This window comes from Scyliorhinus torazame, chromosome 2 (assembly GCF_047496885.1).
Source record: "Scyliorhinus torazame isolate Kashiwa2021f chromosome 2, sScyTor2.1, whole genome shotgun sequence".
Classification (NCBI taxonomy): Eukaryota; Metazoa; Chordata; class Chondrichthyes; order Carcharhiniformes; family Scyliorhinidae; genus Scyliorhinus; species Scyliorhinus torazame.
The window spans coordinates 272,595,087-272,607,904 of record NC_092708.1 but is presented as its reverse complement, the minus strand read 5'-3'; the positions used below and the strand labels follow the sequence as shown (position 1 = coordinate 272,607,904).

The following is a 12,818-nucleotide window of genomic DNA, read 5'->3' as shown; positions in this document are numbered from 1 at the left end:
GAGGGTGAAGGACTAGGTGAGACTTAAAAAGGGCTGGGATAGCCAAGTGTTTCACTCCAGATTTGATGGAAGGGCTCGAGGGGTAGCGGTGTTGGTCAGCAAAAGGGTACGCTTCCAGATGGAGACGGTGGTGGCAGAGCAGGGGGGTAGATATGTGATTGTGGCAGGGGCGCTGGAGGAGAGATTAGTGGCGCTGTTAAGTGTATACGGTCCCAATTGAGACGATGTGGGATTTACGAGGAAGGTGTTTGGGGCTATTCACGACTTGGACATGCATGAGCTGATTGTGGGGGGGGACTGGAACTTGGTGCAGGAGCCAAAGTTAGACAGATCACGGCCGCGCTCGCTGGTCCCATCAGGGGGGGCGAAGTTGCTGGCTGGGCTAATGGTGGAAATGGGAGGGGTGGACCCTTGGAGGTTCCTGCACCCAAGGGAACGGGAGTACTCGTTTTTCTCAGCGGTCCATAAGGTATACTCGCAATTCGACTTTTCTGTGGTGGGGAAGGCTTTGCTGGCTGGAGTCAAGGGGTCGGAATACTCTGCAATTGCAGTGTCAGATCACGCTCCACATTGAGTGGATATGGTGCTGGAGAAGGGGGCAGCGCAGAGACCGGGGTGGAAACTGGATGTGGGGCTTTTGGGGAACTAAGTGTTCTGTGAGAAAATTGGAAATCACGTTCATATGTTTTGGTCCTGTCCAAAGCTAGGAGAGTACTGGAAGGACGTGTTTAGGGTAATTTCCAAGGTGGTGCGTGTGAAACTGGACCCGGGTCCCCAGGAGGCCATATTCGGGGTGTCAGACCAGCCAGGGTTGGAAACGGGTGCGGAGGCAGATATCATAGCCTTCGCCTCGTTGATCGCTCGAAAGCGGATCCTGCTGGGATGGAGAGCAGCCTCTCCACCCAGTCCCCTGGCGTGGCGGGGGGACCTGTTGGAATACTTGACCCTTGAGAAGATTAAGTTCGAACTGAGGGGAAGCTCGGAGGGGTTCTACAAGTCATGGGCACTATTTATTATGCACTTTCAAGAACTGGATAATATCAAACATTAGTTGGGGGGGGGGGGGGTGTAGATTAAGGGTGACTCTGGGTAATCCCGGATTCCTTCATGTCATTTGTTTATGTAAACATGCGGGCTGATGTTTGGGGGTTGGTGGGCAGATGGGATTGTTGTTATTATGGGATTGACATATCTTGCTGATTGTTTATTGTTGATGCGTGTAAATGCGGGAGAAAATGTGAAGAAGGAGGAGAATAAAAATATATATTTTTTTACAAGTAAAACTAAATGGGTCATCAATTTCACCAAAATAGTGTGGCATGTTTCTGTTCAGTTAATGAAGCCAAGTCACACCATTACAGCTGTGAGAATGATGTCTTACAACCCGGTGTCATAGCTCCAACCTCAAAGAAAATAGATATTTGACAAGCATATTCAACCACTAGCCTCAAGTGGCATAAGAGGTCCTTTGTACAGAGACTATATTCAAAATGTCTAAGATAGTGGACAGCTGCATGTCCCTCAAGGGACAAAGAGGATCAGTAAGAAAGATTGTTGAGGTAGGTCACTTATATATACAGTACCAAAGATAAAGCTGGACTTCCCCAAGATTTTATACTAAAAATTCTTTTGATGCATATCCCCCAAATATAAAATCAATATAATCTTATAGTTTGGGATTGACATAGTGCAGAAAGAGGCCCATCGAGTCTGCATCGACCCACTTAAGCCCTCACTTCCACCCTGTTCCCACAACCGAATAACCCATCCTAACCTTTTTGTTTGGTCACTAAGGGCAATTTATCATGGCCAAATCACCTAACCTGCACCTCTTTGATTGTGGGAGGAAACTGGAGCACCCGGAAGAAACCCACGCAGACGCGGGGAGAACGTGCAGACTCTGCACAGACAGTGACCTAGCAAGGAATCGAACCTGGGACCCTGGCGCTGTGGAGCCACACTGCTAATCACTTGTGCTACGGTGCTGCCCACGATTGTTCTCATTTAGAACAATGAGAATCTATCACTCAAAGGTTATTGATCAGTGTCAACCATTTATATCATTGTTGGCAATCCCTCGTGTCGAAGATGATTCTTCCACGTGTTTAGCTGGGTTTAAATGTTGCAGTAGTGTTGGCCATGGATTCGTAGGATGGTTTATGAACCCCATTCGTTTTCAACCAGGAGATGGTGGCTCAAGCAGCTGCCCTCTTTCCATCTCGCTCTCCTTTCTCCTTCAGTAACCGCTCTTGTTGATTGGAAAGTCTAGACATAGTTTTTGATGGATCACCATTTCGATCAGGATTAAGCATCTGCTTCCCATATGTTGATATTAATAGTGCAGACGTTCATGGGGGCTTTGAGATGGCCACTGAAACATTTCCTTCGGTCCTAATGTGAACAGGTTCCCTGACGTTGCTCTCAGTCGAGCACCTGTCCATAAAGCTTCATGTGGGTCTCTCTGTCAACATGTCCCGTCCATCTCAGTTGATGTGAAATTATCAATGCCTCTATACTTGTCATGTCTGCATTTTGGAGGATGCTCATGCTTATACTTTTGTCCTCCCATCCGATTTGCAAAATCCTTCTAAGACGGTGTGGATCTTTGTAGCCATGTAAAATGGCTAACTCCCAATTAGAATGGCCAAACCCCGATTTAAAATGGCGAACGGAAGAGGCTGATGGGAAAATCAGCCAACAGGACTCAAACAGACAGCTGCAGGTAAAACAGTGTATTCGCCTCTGGGGAAGCCAGACGGAATCGATACCTGCAGCCATCAACAAAACAACACACCAGCCATCTGCATAGTAAGTAGCAATCCCGGGAACAATATGCTACAAATTAGTAACACAAAGCCGACCCAGACTTTTCGGCGCCAGCAGGAGCTTACACAAAGAGGGGTAAATGACCACCCCTCGATCAAGGAATCGCTCCAGCATTGGAGAATATCGAACCAAGTGATTGGGACCAAGTCCAATCACTTGGAACCAGGTACAAGGTCCGCCCCGAAAGGCAGGAAGCCCCTAGGGACTATAAGAATAGGGGCCAAGTTCAAATTGACCCTTCTTCACCCCTCTTCCTCTCTCCATCCTCTCCACACCCTTCGAGACCTTCTGCAACAGCCGCGAGAAACGCAAGTCTTACTCCAACGCTCGCTACGAGATAGGTACTCCTGACTATCGACCTGTACCAGCTTTGAATCCCGCAGGCTCAGAACCCATACGAAAGGCCATTCGTTTCCCTGACCTGGTGGGCCATTTCCAAAGTTAAGTATTGGCCTGTTAGTTGTAGGAAGTAGCTTAGAAGTAGAATTAATGTACAAGTATTGATTGCTGTATATAATAAATGTGTGTTGATTTAACTCTTACTAAGCGGTGTGTTGGAATATTGATCATTACTCGGACTTGAACCACGTGGCGGTATCAGAAAGATACCTGGCGACTCAAGAGCAAAGGTGACAGAACAAGAGCAATTAAACTAAGGCTAAAACTAGCAACATCTTGATGATCTAGGGTCTTTAACCGGTGGTCCCTAGTTATCCAAGTACCATAAGGAAGCATCAATGCCCAACAGATTACTGGTTTAGTGGCACATCTGATATTTTGATTCTTGGAAACTCTGTATGTTTATTTTAAACCATGGGTGAGCTCAATGGATTCGGTGGTGTCCCTATTTATCTGTCAGTGTTTTGGGAATAGAGAGCTTCCAAGATTCCAACATTTGATGCATTTGCCGTGGCTATTTGGGATATTTGGCACCACAGCTGGTAGCTACAGCTCACCCCAACAATCAGTGTCACTAAAAATTTAATTTCCAGAGACCTGTCATTGATCACAAAATATTTTCTGACAATTGCTTCCCTACTTTAACCTGCCGGGAAGCTCTCTTTAACCGAACAGACTTCAAAATACTGATTGCCCGTGTCACTAATTATAAATTACACCATACTAAGAATAAAGCTGTGACGGGGGTTACAAAATCCTTGACAAGATTGTTCATAAACAGGTAGCCAAAATCACATTCCTAGCTCACAATCAGTTAATGTTGGCCATTGTTAAAACAGATGCATTCAAAGATCAGCTAAAGAAAAATAAAGAGGGTGATGTTCTCTGACGAGTCTATCAGGATGTCTTGAGAACGTAGTGTTAAAAAGAACATCAAGCTGATTTATTTACACTATTAAATTATAGATTCTAACCAGTCAACAAGGAATGTTATTAAATAAAACTATACAATATCTCTTACACCAAAACTCTATGCTAGGCAACTAATCTATCTCACGCCTAACCACCTTCTCCCAGAATCCCAGGAGTCACATGTTATTTATACGACGGCTCCTTATCTCCATCTGGTGGAGAGAGGTATTATTAGAAGACCATAAGACATAGGGGCGGAAGGCCATTCGGCCCATCAAGTCCACTCCACCATTCAATCATGGCTGATTTCAACTCCATTTACCCGCTCTCTCTCCATAGCCCTTAATTCCTCGAGAAATCAAGAATTTATCAACTTCTGTCTTAAAGACACTCAACGTCCCGGCCTCCACCGCCCTCTGTGGCAATGAATTCCACAGACCCACCACTCTCTGGCTGAAGAAATTTCTCCTCATCTCTGTTCTAAAGTGACTCCCTTTTATTCTAAGGCTGTGCCCCCGGGTCCTAGTCTCCCCTGCTAATGGAAACAACTTCCCTACGTCCACCCTATCTAAGCCATTCATTATCTTGTAAGTTTCTATTAGATCTCCCCTCAACCTCCTAAACTCCAAATGAATATAATCCCAGGATCCTCAGACGTTCATCGTATGTTAGGCCTACCATTCCTGGGATCATCCATGTGAATCTCCGCTGGACCCGCTCCAGTGCCAGTATGTCCTTCCTGAGGTGTGGGGCCCAAAATTGCTCACAGTATTCTAAATGGGGCCTAACTAATGCTTTATAAAGCTTCAGAAGTACATCCTTGCTTTTATATTCCCAGCCTCTTGAGATAAATGACAACATTGCATTTGCTTTCTTAATTACGGACTCAACCTGCAAGTTTACCTTTAGCTAAATCCTGGACTAGGACTCCCAAGTCCGTTTGCACTTCAGCATTATGAATTTTGTCACCGTTTAGAAAATAGTCCATGCCTCTATTCTTTTTTCCAAAGTGCAAGACCTCGCACTTGCCCACGTTGAATGTCATCAGCCATTTCTTGGACCACTCTCCTAAACTGTCTAAATCTTTCTGCAGCCTCCCCACCTCCTCCATACTACCTGCCCCTCCACCTATCTTTGTATCATCGGCAAACTTAGCCAGAATGCCCCCAGTCCCGTCATCTAGATCGTTAATATATAAAGAGAACAGCTGTGGCCCCAACACTGAACCCTGCGGGACATCACTCGTCACCAGTTGCCATTCCGAAAAAGAACCTTTTATCCCAACTCTCTGCCTTCTGCCTGACAGCCAATTGTCAATCCATGTTAGTACCTTGCCTCGAATACCATGGGCCCTTATTTTACTCAGCAGTCTCCCGTGAGGCACCTTATCAAAGGCCTCTTGGAAGTCAAGATAGATAACATCCATTGGCTCTCCTTGGTCTAACCTATTTGTTATCTCTTCAAAGAACCCAGGCACGACCTCCCCTTACTAAATCCATGCTGACTTGTCCTAATCCGACCCTGCACTTCCAAGAATTTAGAAATCTCATCCTTAACAATGGATTCTAGAATCGTGCCAACAACCGAGGTTAGGCTAATTGGCCTATAATTTTCCATCTTTTTCCTTGTTCCCTTCTTGAACAGGGGGGGTTACAACAGCGATTTTCCAATCCTCTGGGACTTTCCCTGACTCCAGTGACTTTTGAAAGATCATAACTAACGCCTCCACTATTACTTCAGCTATCTCCTTTAGAACTCGAGGATGTAGCCCATCTGGGCCCGGAGATTTATCAATTTTTAGACCTCTTAGTTTCTCTAGCACTTTCTCCTTTGTGATGGCTACCATATTCAACTCTGCCCCCTGACTCTCCTGAATTGTTGGGATATTACTCATGTCTTCTACTGTGAAGACTGACGCAAAGTACTTATTTAGTTCCTCAGCTATTTCCTTGTCTCCCATCACTAGATTACCAGCGTCATTTTGGAGCGGCCCAATGTCTACTTTTGTCTCCCGTTTGTTTATAATGTATTTAAAGAAACTTTTACTATCATTCCTAATGTTACTGGCTAGCCTACCTTCATATTTGATCCTCTCTTTCCTTATTTCTCTCTTTGTTATCCTCGGTTTGTTTTTGTAGCCTTCCCAATCTTCTGACTTCCCACTACTCTTTACCACATTATAGGCGTTCTCTTTTGCTTTGATGCATTCCCTAACTTCCTTTGTCAGCCATGGCTGCCTAATCCCCCCTCTGATAACCTTTCTTTTCTTTGGGATGAACCTCTGTACTGTGTCCTCAATTACTCCCAGAAACTCCCGCCATTGCTGGTCTACTGTCTTTCCCACTAGGCTCTGCTCCCAGTCGATTTTCGTCAGTTCCTCCCTCATGCCCCTGTAGTTCCCTTTATTTAACTGTAACACCTTTACATCTGATTCTACCTTCTTTCTTTCAAATTGGAGATTGAATTCGACCATATTATGATCACTGCCTCCTAAGTGTTCCCTTATTTTAAGATCTTTAATCAAGTCTGGCTCATTACATAACACTAATTCCAGAATGGCCTGTTCCCTTGTGGGCTCCATCACAAGCTGTTCCAAAAAGCCCTCCTGTAAACATTCAATGAATTCCCTTTCCTTGGGTCCACTGGCAGCATTATTTACCCAGTCCACCTGCATATTGAAGTCCCCCATGATCACTGTGACCTTGCCTTTCTGACATGCACTTTCTATTTTGTGGTGCATTTTGTGCCCCTGGTCCTGACCAGTGTTAGGAGGCCTGTACATACCTCCCATTATGGTTTTTGTGCCTTTGTGGTTCCTCAACTCTACCCACACAGACTCCACATCATCTGACCCTATGTCATTTAGTGCTATTGATTTAATTTCATTCCTAATTAACAAGGCAACCCCACCCCCTCTGCCCACCTCTCTGTCTTTTCGATAGGTTGTGAATCCCTGGATGTTTAAATGCCAGTCCTGAACCCCGTGCAACCATATCTCTGTGATGCCTACCACATCATACCTGCCAGTCACAATCTGGGCCACAAGCTCATCTACCTTGTTCCGTACACTGCGCGCATTTAAATATAGCACCTTTAATTCTCTATTGACCGTCCCTTTTTGTTTTCTTAGTGTGGTGGACCTTGGTTTACTGAGCCTTTCCATACACTGTGTCATATTTTGTGGGATGGGGACTATCGTAACCTCTCCGGAGTTCTGTCTTTTCGTGCTTTTTTGTATTCCTAAGCAGCTCGCTTCCCACTGATTACTTCACCTCTTGGTTCCCTGACTTTCCCTTCTCCCCCCGCCAATCTCTAGTTTAAAGTCCTATTGACCACCCTATTTACTCTTTTCGCCAGAACACTGGTCCCAGCTCGGTTCAGGTGGAGACCATCCCAACGGTATAGATCCCCCCTGTCCCAAAACTGATGCCAGTGTCCCATGAAAAGGAACCACTCTTTCCCACACCACTCTTTCAGCCACGTGTTAACGTCCCTTATTCTTGCCTCCCTATGCCAATTTGCACGTGGCTCGGGCAGTACTCCGGAGATTATGACCCTGGAGGACCTGTTTTTTTTTTTTTTTTTAATTTGAATCCTAGCTCTTTATAATCTCTAAACAGGTCCTCTTTTCTAGACTTGCCTATGTTGTTGGTACCGACATGGACCACAACAACTGGATCCTCCCCCTCCCTCTCCAGTATCCTTTCAAGCCGGTCAGAGATGTCCCGCACCCTAGCACCGGGCAGGCAACATACCATGCGGGACTCTTTATCCTGCTCACAAAGGATACTATCTATCCCCCTGATAATAGAATCCCCTACAACTACAACTTGCCTATTTACTCCCTCCCCTTGAATGGCCTGCTGAACCATGGTACCTTGGTCAGCTGACTCATCCTTCCTGTAGCCCTGTTCGCCATTAACACAGGGAGCAAGTGCCTCATACCTGTTGGACAGGGTCAAGGGCTGAGGCTCCTGAGTTCCTGACTGCTGGTTCCCTTAACTGCCTGACTTGCAGTCACACCCTGCTGTCCCTGGCCACTGGCAGGATTTAAACTACTTACTCTGACAGGTGTGGCTGCCTCCATAAACAGTGTCCAGGTAAGTCTCCCCCTCCCGGATGTGCCTCAGTGTTTGAAGCTCAGACTCCAGCTCATCAACTCTTGAGCCGGAGCTCTTCGAGCAGCTAACACTTACTGCAGATGTGGTCGCTGCAGCTCGCAATGGGATCTGCCAGCTCCCACATCAAGCAGCTCAAGCACATCACCTGAACAGCCATCTCTAATTAATTAATTAGTTTAATTTAAGTTTACGAGTTTAGCTGTGGTTTTTTTTTAAATTTGGGGCAGATTTGCTATCAACCAATCAGATCACAGCTTCCCTCTGACGTCACTTTGGGGGGGGGGTGGGGGGGAAGAAACTGGAAAACAGGAAGTTACCGTTGGGTTTTTATACTCGGAGACTGCTCCTCCTCCGAACGGCTCCCAAAATTAGGCCCGAAGAAAGAGAGAGAACAAAACAGTCGGGAAAAAGCACCTTCTCCCACTCTTCACCAAATTACCTCACTGCACCAAATTACCAAGTTTCAAATTCTCACTCTGTCTGTGTCTCACTCACTCAGGCTGTGTCTCCTTGACCAGCACAATGCTTACATTATTATCTTATTGTTAACCCTTTGTATTCCTTACAATACACATATTGTTACAAAGAGCACTTGGGAATCTGATCCAGTAAGAGGGTGCACATATTTATATCTGTGATGGCGCAAATAATATGGCGAGCGATGTCCAAAATACATTCTACAAAATTGTTGAACTCAGAAATGACACGCACGCAGGCTATTGATTATGTCAAGAAAGTGATGGCAACTTCTGCTAATTTCTGGAGTTAAAATGGGAATGGGAGCAGTAAGCTTCCAGAATTGAAGGGCAAAAGAATTATCAGTGGTTACCCACTGATGAACTCCACCAGATAAAAGCAAGAGGTTATTTTTATTTTGAAAAAGGTGGCACAGGTGATTAGCACTGCTGCCCCACAGCACCAGGAACCCAGGTTCAATTCCGTTCTTGGGGATCACTGTCTGTGTGGAGTTTGCACGTTCTTCGTGTCTATGTGGGATTCCTCCAGGTGATCCAGTTTCCTGCCACAGTCCAAAGATGTGCAGGTTAGGTGGATTGACCATGATAAATTGCCCCTTAGTGTCCAGGGATGTGCAAGTTCGGTTATGGGGAGTTGACATGGGCAGAGTGCTCTTTCGAAGAGTCGGTGCAGACTCAATGGGCTGAATGGCCTTGTTCTGTACTGTCAGGATTCTATGAATTACACAATGAGTATGAAACTAGAAAACTGCTAACTAATTTAATCAAATTAGTTATTGGGGGGCACGGTAGCACAGTGGTTAGCACAGTTGCTTCACAGCTTCAGGGTCACAGGTTTGATCCCTGGTTTGGGTCACTGTCTGTGCGGAGTTTGCACTTTTTCCTCGTGTCTGCGTGGGTTTCCTCCCACAGTCCAAAGATGTGCAGGTTAGGTGGAATGGCCATGCTAAATTGCCCTTAGTTTCCAACAAGGTTAGATGTGGTTACTGGGTTAGGGGGATAGGATGGAGGTGTGGGCTTGGGTAGGTTGCTCTTTCCAAGGGCCGGTGCAGACTCGATGAGCCAAATGGCCTCCTTCAGCAATGTAAATTCTATGATTCTATGATTCAAACACCTAGGGCATGAATTCAAATCTTGCTTTTCATCCACATTATCACTACTATTCCCAATTACCCTCAAAGACACCCACCTAATTTCTGTTAGAATACGATCAATGACAAAATGAGTAATTTCTGGAGATCAAATTTGCTTTTGGAGCTGATGACTTCCCCAACCATTGGACATTTCCAAACCGCTCAATCTGTCACTGAAGTCTTATTTTGAATATGGTCTTAATGGTATAAAAATGATCAAGCATTCCCAGGATCCAAATAAGAGATAATAAAAGTCTTAAATCTTAAAAATTTAGAACTGCATCCATTTTAATTAATCACATATTTCCCATCTTTGATCTTGGTCTCCTTCAAGCACTATTTTCTCCACAGCAAAGACAACTTTTGAAGGATTCTGGGCCCTAACAGAAATCTTACATGTACCCTTTGGCATATACCCTAGTCTCAAACCTCAAAAGAAGTCTTTCCTCTGTCCCATACCTCATTCAGGGGGCACTACAGAAATCTCACTGACTACCATGTCATTTATGGATTTTACCCAGTTTATTATCTACAATTGTTGATTATTCTGGACAGACCTTAACCAAGAATTATGGTATCATGCAAGAAAAGCTGGAGGGTTTAAAATATATATATTTTTTAATAATTCGTGATCAACAGCACGCACTCTTAGTGGTCAGGAAGATGGCAATCAACACATTAGGGCACATAGAACATGATAACTTTGCTTAGCTTCCATTCGTAATTTGTCTGAAGAACACTGGAAAGTTAACAAGCCACTATGTCTTAATTCAACAAAATTGCATGCAAATATTTTCTAAATTTTATACACCTGTAATTATCCATTACTTAACAGTCTGTTTACACCATATGAACATGAAGCTTATTTTTGTATTTTGAATCAAATACATTCCATAGACAATGAAAAAATATTTTCACTCAAAACAGTCTGTAAATTGCAGACAAAAAAGTTTGCTTTAAAATCAACCTCGTTATATTCAACGCAATATTTCATTTGAAATTTCAGTAACCAGCACTGCATGCTGTTCAACAACAGGTTCACGTTAGTTAATGTTATCTGAACGTTATTTTCGATTTAATGTAACGTCTTATTATGACATGATCGACTAAATGCATAAACGCTCTCACTAAATACTTAGGACAGAAGACAAATAAATGAAGGTGTCAGTTTTTTAAAAAGCAGCAATCTAAATGCATTCCTTTTATTTGAAAAATCATCAGGCACTGAACCGACAAATAAATGCCTCTGCATACATTAATGACGCAAACGCATGAACAGAATACACCATGAGGCAATAAGATTGCAGGGAATTACATTTTCTGCGGCATCACCACTTTGGCCAATGGCAGCTCCATCACCGTTGCTTATAAGAACATCTCGCCCTGCCAGGGCCAAATGTCTCATCGCCCCACCCCCCACAACAACTGCTGCATCTCTTTCAATTAGTTCTCAGCAAATGCAACTATATTGCTTCAAGGTCAATGTCTTTAGACAATCGGATAGTGAAGCCCTCTTATAATATGATAACGGAGAGGATGCATTGCTCAGCCCTGCAAATCGTTTCCCCCAAAAGGAATTGCGAGGCCTTTCAAACGCGCACTGCAAATAATGCCTGCGTTCGGAGGTTACGATGGCCCAGAGGATTGCAGATGGGAAGCACAGGTTAATGCTGAGTGACTACAGAATGTGTAAAGGGAGTAAAGGCGCGCTTAAATTATAATCAGGTAGAATAGGGGGGTTTAATTTAAATTGCGTTATGCTTAGATGTGGTTTTATATTCTAGTACCTTTGTGTATATATCATACACACATTTAAAATATAACAATTGATTCAGCAGAGTGTGATTTAAGAAACTCGGGTGGGGGGGGGGGGGGGGGGAAATGAGCAGGCTATGCTAATTCTCATCAAGATTCCCTTCAGGGAAATCAGTTAATCCCAAATGCAGATGAATCAGTGGAAACTCTTTTTTAAAATCCTCAACGCACAGAAACTAAAAGCAAAATCAACCAGAGAGGGAAACACACATTCACATCAGCAGCATCTTTGTCTCCCCACCCACTGTAATGTAATTGAGCAGACTAGAGGAGCAGTCAGGATATTGTGTTCCCAGCCCTGTTAGGCTCATTAACTCAGCCTCCCCCCCCCCCAGCCCTCCTGCCCATGTATCAGTGACTAAAAGCAATGGCTACAATAAAGCAGCTTACCTGTGAGATAGCTCGACATTATCATCATCCTGAGCAGCAACATCACATCATCCTGAGCGGCAGCGACATCCCCACAGCTCACAGGGTGAATCGCCCACCCGGCCCCGGCCCCGGCCCACCCACCCCCTTTCACACTACAACCGGCTTCGTTTCATCTCCCAGCGAGTATAGGGAATGACAGGGAGAAAAAAAACAAATCCTCAGACTAATAAATAAATTAAATGTCTCCTCCTGAGTCAGGAGCAGTCGGCAGCGACAACAGCGACTCCTCCCCCTCCGCCTCCCTCCATTACTGCAGCAACCTCTTACGTCGCACTGTACCATCGCAACCGGCCCAGTCAACTCGGGCCGACAATGCACAGGCCCCGCCCCCACCTCCCTATCCGCTCGGCCATTGGACGGAACCCTGCACTCGACGGCGGGGACCCGCCCACGCTCCCTTCCTATTGGCCGATGGCCAGCACGTCAGATTCCGTCACAGTGCGGGCCGCCACCGGCTTGATCTGATTGGAAAGCGCTGTCGCCACGCTCACCTTGCCCGGCACCCACCGCGCCACATGCATTCTGGGACTTGTAGTTGCCTCGGTTGTCAAGCTTGTTCTGTCCAAGGGTGCAATGGACTCGAAACGTTAACTCGCCACAGATGCTGCCACACCATATTCAAGAAGAACAGTGACCACGACACCACACAACCCTGTCATGGCAATCTCTGCAAGACGTGCCAGATCATCGACATGGATACCACC

The 12,818-nt window shown here is 45.2% G+C and overlaps 1 protein-coding gene across 2 annotated transcripts in view; it reads right to left on the bottom strand.

Annotated features, from left to right (window-relative positions):
- The window catches only part of LOC140398664 (tau-tubulin kinase 2-like), a 370,126-nt gene extending 357,938 nt beyond the window's left edge, over nt 1–12,188 (bottom strand). For both annotated transcript variants that reach the window (XM_072487597.1, XM_072487608.1), the window contains exon 1: nt 12,073–12,188. The gene's annotated coding sequence lies outside the window, so the exon portion shown is untranslated. The remainder of the gene's footprint in view (nt 1–12,072) is intronic.
- Nucleotides 12,189–12,818: the final 630 nt, after the last annotated feature.